Below are 8,139 nucleotides of genomic sequence, written 5' to 3' on the forward strand. Positions count from 1 at the left end.
TGAGATTGCTGAGTCCCTGTGGCTCACAGATACTACAACTCCAGATGCAGGTCCAGGTGAGTCCGCTCCAGGTGACGAGTACGAGCTCAAGTGGGAGTTCGACGAGGACTCTCAGCGATACTATGTTTCTTTTCCGGATGATCAGTAGTGGTGCCTAGTTGGGGTTATCGATTCAGGACCTTGTCGCATGTTGGGGGTCTTTTCTATTTTGGCGCCGTAGTCGGGCCATGAGTGCTTGTTTGATGGATGTTATTTATGTACTCTGATGTGACGTGGCGAGTGTAAGCCAACTATGTTATCTCCCCCTTTTTATTATGTATTACATGGGATGTTGTAATGATTGCCTGACTTGCGACATTGCTTTCAATGCGGTTATGCCTCTAAGCCGTGCCTCGACACGTGGGAGCTATAGCCGCATCGAGGGCGTTACATCTTTCCCCCCTTCCCGAATCCTATTCCAACTAGGAAAGGGGGGGAATCCTACTCCCGGTGGGAGTAGGACTCCTCCTGGCGTGCCCTCCTCCTGGCCGGCCGCACCCCCCCCCCTTGATCCTTTATATATGGGGGCAGGGGGCACCCCTAGACACACAAGTTGATCCATGTGATCATATTCTTAGCCGTGTGCGGTGCCCCCTTCCACCATAATCCTCGATAATATTGTAGCGGTGCTTAGGCGAAGCCCTGCGATGGTAGTACATCAAGATCGTCACCATGCCGTCGTGCTGACAGAACTCTTCCCCGACACTTTGCTGGATCGGAGTCCGGGGATCGTCATCGAGCTGAACGTGTGCTAGAACTCGGAGGTGCCGTAGTTTCGGTGCTTGATCGGTTGGGCCGTGAAGACGTACGACTACATCAACCGCGTTGTGCTAACGCTTCTGCTGTCGATCTACAAGGGTACGTAGATCACACTCTCCCCTCTCGTTGCTATGCATCACCATGATCTTGCGTGTGCGTAGGATTTTTTTTGAAATTACTACGTTCCCCAACACCATGTACATAGCACTATGGGTGAAATAGAATATGATGATTGAGGTTGTGTGAGAAGACAAAAAAGGAGAAAGTCTCACATTGACGTGGCTAATCAATGGGCTATGGAGATGCTCACCGATTGATGTCAATGCAAGGAGTAGGGATTTCCATGCAACTGATGCACTAGAGCTATAAATATATGAAAGCTCATCAAAGAAACTAAGTGGGCGTGCATCCAACTCGCTTGCTCATGAAGACCTAGGGCATTTGAGGAAGCCCATCATTGGAATATACTAGCCAAGTTCTATAATGAAAAATTCCCACTAGTATATGAAAGTGAAAAAATAAGAGACTCTCTATCATGAAGTCATGGTGCTACTTTGAAGCACAAGTGTGGAAAAAGGATAGTAACATTGTCCCTTCTCTCTTTTTCTCTCATTTTTTTATTTGGGCCTTCTTTTTTTCTCTTGGACTCTTTTTTTCGTCCGGAGTCTCATCCCGACTTGTGGGGGAATCATAGTCTCCATCATCCTTTCCTCACATGGGATATTGCTCTAATGATGATCATCACACTTTAATTTTCTTACAACTCAAGAATTACAACTCGATACTTAGAACAAAATATGACTCTATGTGAATGCCTCCGGCGGTGTACCGGGATTGCGATGAATCAAGAGTGACATGTATGAAAAAATTATGAACGATGGCTTTGCCACAAATACGATATCAACTACATGATCATGCAAAGCAATATGACAATGATGATGCGTGTCATAATAAATGGAACGGTGGAAAGTTGCATGGCAATATATCTCGGAATGGCTATGGAAATGCCATAATAAGTAGGTATGGTGGCTATTTTGAGGAAGATATAAGGAGGCTTATGTGTTATAGAGCGTATCATATCACGGGGTTTGGATGCACCGACGAAGTTTGCACCAACTCTCAAGGTGAGAAAGGGCAATGCACGATACCGAAGAGGCTAGCAATGATGGAAGGGTGAGAGTGCGTATAATCCATGGACTCAACATTAGTCATAAAGAACTCACATACTTATTGCAAAAATCTACAAGTCAACAAAACCAAGCAATACGCGCATGCTCCTAGGGGGATAGATTGGTAGGAAAAGACAATCGCTCGTCCCCGACCGCCACTCATAAGGAAAGCAATCAAAGAACACCCCATGCTTCAAATTTGTCACATAAAGTTTACCATACGTGCATGCTACAGGACTTGCCAACTTCAACACAAGTATTAATCAATTTCACAATTACTCAACTAGCACACCTCTAATATTACCACCTTTATATCTCAAAACCATCTATCAAGCATCCAACTTCTCTTAGAATTTAAAATTTATAACCAAAGTGAATTACCTTGCTGTTCTAAAGGACTCTCAAAATGATATAAGTGAAGCATGAGAGATCAATTATTTCTATCAAATAGAACCACCGCCGTGCTCTAAAAGATATAAGCGAAGCACTAGAGCAAAAATTATCCAACTCAAAAGATATAAGTGAAGCACATAGAGTATTCTAATAAATTCCAGTTCATGTGTGTCTCTCCCAAAAGGTGTGTACAACAAGGATGATTGTGGTAAACTAAAACGCAAATACTCAAATCATACAAGACGCTCCAAGAAAAACACATATCATGTGGCGAATAAAAATATAGCTCCAAGTAAAGTTACTGACGGACGAAGACGAAAGAGGGGATGCCTTCCAGAGAATCCCCAAGCTTAGGCTTTTTGGTGTCCTTGGATTTTACTTTGGGGTGCCTTGGGCATCCCCAAGCTTAGGCTCTTGCCACTCCTTGTTCCATAATCCATCAAATCTTTACCCAAAACTTGATAACTTCACAACACAAAACTTAAAAGAAAATCTTCGTGAGCTCCGTTAGTAAAAGAAAACAAACCACCACTTCAAGGTACTGTAATGAACTCATTATTTATTTATATTGGTGTTAAACCTACCGCATTCCAACTTTTCTATGGTTCATAAACTCTATTACTACCCATAGATTCATCAAAATAAGCAAACAACACACGAAAAACAGAATCTGTCAAAAACAGAACAGTCTGTAGTAATCTGTAGGTTTCGAATACTTCTGGAACCCCAAAAATTCTAAAATAAATTGCTGGACGTGAGGAATTTATATATTAATCATCTTAAAAAGAATTAACTAAATAGCACTCTCCAATAAAAAATGGCAGCAATTCTCGTGAGCGCTAAAGTTTCTATTTTTTACAGCAAGATCAAAAAGACTTTCCCCAAGTCTTCCCAACGCTTCTACTTGGCACAAACACTAATTAAACACAAAAAACACAACCAAAACAGAGGATAGGTAAATTATTTATTACTAAACAGGAACAAAAAGCAAGGAATAAAAATAAAATTGGGTTGCCTCCCAACAAGCGCTATCGTTTAACGCCCCTAGCTAGGCATAAAAGCAAGGATAAATCTAGGTATTGCCATCTTTGGTAGGCAATTCTTCAATAAGACACCTATAACTCCTATGAGTTTCTTTCTTTTTATTAATTATCAAACTCCTAGGCATGAAATCGAGAAAATCATTTGTAGCAAAAGGTTCCTTAAGGATAGAGAGAAAGTTGGGGTGAACACTTATGGATTTGAGGTCCGCATTTCCTTTGCTAGAAGTTTCACCCTTATTTTTAGAAAAATACATAAATTTGGCAATCTTAGCATTAGAAGGAGTATTTTTAACGGAAGAAAAGGTAGACCCTAGGTTGGTAATAATACCCTCAATTTTATCAATTCTAGTGGAATCTTGATCTATCTTTTCATTAACCATAGGTTCCTTTTCTTTAAAAAATTTAAGAGCAACTCCTACCTTAGATCCGTATTGGGTAATTTGGTTATGGATCTTTCTATCCAAATTTTCAATCAACTCTACGGTGGCAACTTTATTTTCAATAATTTTGAGCCGTTGCATCAAGTGTTCCAAAGTTAAAATAGTTCCATTAACCAAAAGAGGTGGTGGGCCGAACAAATCTATCATGGCATTATAAGAATCAAAAGTATGTCTACCCGAGAAATTTCCTCCGGTAATGGTATCAAGAATATATCTATTCCAAGGAGTGATGCCTACATAAAAATTGCGAAGAAGAACGAAAGTAGATTGCTTCCTAGTAGATCTATTTTGCGCATTGCAAATTCTGTACCAAGCATCTTTTAGATTTTCTCCCTCCCTTTGTTTAAAGTTAGGAACTTCATTCTCGGGAGACAAAGGAGTAGATAAAGGACTAGCCATAACGATGAGGCAAGCGGAAAAGAGGCAAACGGAAAAGAGGGCGAATAAAACGGCAAGGGTGAAAAGGGGAGAGGAAAACGAGAGGCAAATGGAAAATAATGTAATGCAAAGGATAAGAGTTGTGATGGGTACTTGGTATGTCTTGACTTGGCGTAGATCTCCCCGGCAACGGCGCCAAATATCCTTCTTGCTACCTCTTGAGCATTGCGTTGGTTTTCCCTTGAAGAGGATGTTGGGGAACGTAGTAATTTCAAAAAATTTCCTACGCACACATAGGATCATGGTGATGCATAACAACGAGAGGGGACAGTGTGTCCATGTACACTCGTAGACCGAAAGTGGAAGCATTAGCACAACGCCGTTGATGTACTCGTACATCTTCACGATCCGACCGATCCAAGTACCAAACGCACGAAACCTCCGAGTTCTGCACACGTTCAACTCGATGACGTCTCGCGAGCTCTGATCCAGCAAAGCTTCACAGGAGAGTGTCGTCAGCACGACGGCGTGGTGACGGTGATGATGTTGCTACCGACGCAGGGCTTCGCCTAAGCACCGCTACAATATAACTGAGGTGTTCTATGGTGGAGGGGGGCACCGCACACGGCTGGAATAGATCAATAGATCAACTTGTGTGTCCTAGGGTTCCCCCTGCCCCCATATATAAAGGAGCAAGGGGGAAGGCGGCCGGCCAGGAGGAGGGTGCGCCAGGGAGGGAGTAGGACTCCTCCTTTTTCCTTGTTGGAGTAGGAGAGGGAAGGAAGGGAGAAAGGAGGAGAAGGAAAAAGGGGAGCGCCGCCCCCCTCCTTGTCCAATTCGGACTAGAGGGGGAGGGGGCGCGTGGCTGCCCTGGCCGCCCCTCCTCTTCTCCCACTAAGGCCCATGAGGCCCAAATAACTCCCCGGGGGGTTCCGGTAACCCCCCGGTACTCCGGTTTTTATCTGAAACCACTCGGAACACTTCCGGTGTCCGAATATAGTCGTCCAATATATTGATCTTAATGTCTCGACCATTTAGAGACTCCTCATCATGTCCGTAATCATATCCGGGACTCCAAACTACCTTCGGTACATCAAAACACAAAAACTCACAATACCGATCATCACCGAACTTTAAGCGTGCGGACCCTACGAGTTCGAGAACTATGTAGACATGATTGAGACACGTCTCCGGTCAATAACCAATAGTGGAACCTGGATGCTCATATTGGCTCCTACATATTCTACGAAGATCTTTATCGGTCAAACCGCATAACAACATATGTTGTTCCCTTTGTCATCGGTATGTTACTTGCCTGAGATTCGATCGTCGGTATCTCAATACCTAGTTCAATATCGTTACTGGCAAGTCTCTTTACTCGTTCCGTAATAACATCATCCCGCAACTAACTCATTAGTTACGATGCTTCCAAGGCTTATAGTGATGTGCATTACCGAGTGGGCCCAGAGATATCTCTCCAACAATCAGAGTGACAAATCCTAATCTCGAAATACGCCAACTCAACAAGTACCTTCGGAGACACCTGTAGATCACCTTTATAATCACCTAGTTATGTTGTGACATTTGGTAGCACACAAAGTGTTCCTATGATAAACGGGGGTTGCATAATGTCATAGTCATAGGAACATGTATAAGTCATGAAGAAAGCAATAGCAACACACTAAACGATCAAGTGCTAAGCTAACGGAATGGGTCAAGTCAATCACATCATTCTCCTAATGATGTGATCCCGTTAATCAAATGACAATTCATGTCTATGGCTAGGAAACATAACCATCTTTGATCAACGAGCTAGTCAAGTAGAGGGATACTAGTGACACTTTGTTTGTCTATGTATTCACACATGTATTATGTTTCCGGTTAATACAATTCTAGCATGAATAATAAACTGTAGCGACCCGACCTCAAACGGTCAAGTCTCTGTGCTTCAGTGTCATGCCTGGATCGGTAATGCTGACACACACAGTACTCGAGGATTTATAACAGAGTAGCAATCACACACTTATTACATCGAATGTCTCCAAAGAGAACTCATTACAATAAATATGGCTTAAGGCCATCTAACACGATAACAGCGGAAGGCTTGGAAGATAAAGTGAGTCCATCAACTCCAACGGCATAGCTGAGCTGCACGACAACGACCTAACGAACCTTGCTCCTCGTCTAAAAATTCTGCAACATGATACGTTGCAGCCCGAAAACGGGTCAGCACATGGAATATGCCGGCAAGGTAACACAGTAGAGTAAGAACAGAATAATGCTATCACTACATGCATATTTGGCTGGTGGAAAGCTCTATGGTTATAGTTTTTGCGAAAAGCCAATTTTTCCCTACAACACAAGAATAGATTTTAATTTAACTATCATGGTAGTTGAAACATCATTGAGAAGGTTCCTCCAACTCAATCCCAACTAAAGTAGTTAACAACCCAACAATATTATTTTAGAGTGACGAGATACATAGGATAATTGAAGTACTAGATACTCAAGATTGTCCATAACCGGGGACACGGTTAACCATGATTACTTTATACACTCTGCAGAGGTTTGCACACTTTTCCCCACAAGACTCGATCTCCTCCGTTGGTTTTCTCGCACTACAGGGTGTTTCAGAAACGGATGACCGAGACATAGACTTTTAGAAACATTAACTCTCTACTCCGGGCAGACCATACCAAACCTACAAACCCACTACCTGCTGATCCACCTCTTCAAGAGCTTCACGTAAATTACTCAACTATGCTAGAGCCCATAATAGCTTGTGGTTGCACACGGAAGTTTCTAGCATGAATAATCTTAGTTCCCTTTGAGCCTGGGTGGCGGTCCATAGGAAGATCACACGGGTACTCCGGGATTTCCAAAAAATACAGACAACACTGGGTACTCCAGGTGCCTCAATCCACCCAGATGTGTATTTAAGTTTCCACCTTAACTTGGACCATTAATTAACAATCTCACATCTGTCATGGATTTCACTCACCCAAACCACGTCTACGAGCATAGCATAGCAATATAAGCAATGCGTAGAAGTAACTCCCAGGGTTTGAATGTAACAGGGCAATAGGTTCTACCTCATCAACTACTTCCCAACCCACATGTTAATGACATCCTAACCATGCAATGTTTGAGGATTGGAACTAATGCATAAAAACATGGGTGAATAAAGGGGTATGATCAAAGTGTTACTTGCCTTGCTGACGATCCGCGTAACCTAGAGACTCCAAATAACACGCTTCGCACTCCGAGAATTCTATCACAAACAAACAATAGCATACATAAGCAATCAAACTAAGAAACACGGGTAAAACTCAAATAAGAAGATCTAACCAGAAAGTTCAACTTAAGAACTTCGGTTTGCAAAAAGAATCAAATCAAACGGAGCAACGAAACTCAAACGGCGAAAGAAACAAGATCTGTTCACTAATCTGGACCTAGGTCAAAGTTTACAGTAGCAAAACTTGTTTAAGTTGGTTAAGCGGAAAGAGGGTCTCGAGACGAAGATCTAGGCGCTTGAATCGCCTGATTCCGACTAACGAGCAAAAATAAAAACAAAAACGAAAATCGGATCAGAAATCACGATCAGAAATAATCGCGGATTAATCCGATAAAAGAAAACTGATGAACAGGCTAACGAACGAGCGTTCATTATCTGTAACGAACGGGTGAAAACCGTTCGTTAAAACGAACGTTCGGATGAACGTCCGCTAAAAGGAAAAACCGAAAAGAAAAACCGGCGAACCAAAAAAACGATTAGGGTTTTCTAACAAAAACCGATCCGGTTTTCTAAAAAGAACTGAACGGTGCTAACCTCGGTGAGGTCCGGCACGGCGGGGCTCCGGCGAGGGCGGCGTGGCGTGGGGCGGTGGCAGCGTGGGCAGCAGGCGGCGGCGGCGGCTT

This window comes from Triticum aestivum, chromosome 7A, assembly GCF_018294505.1.
Source record: "Triticum aestivum cultivar Chinese Spring chromosome 7A, IWGSC CS RefSeq v2.1, whole genome shotgun sequence".
Taxonomy (NCBI): domain Eukaryota; kingdom Viridiplantae; phylum Streptophyta; class Magnoliopsida; order Poales; family Poaceae; genus Triticum; species Triticum aestivum.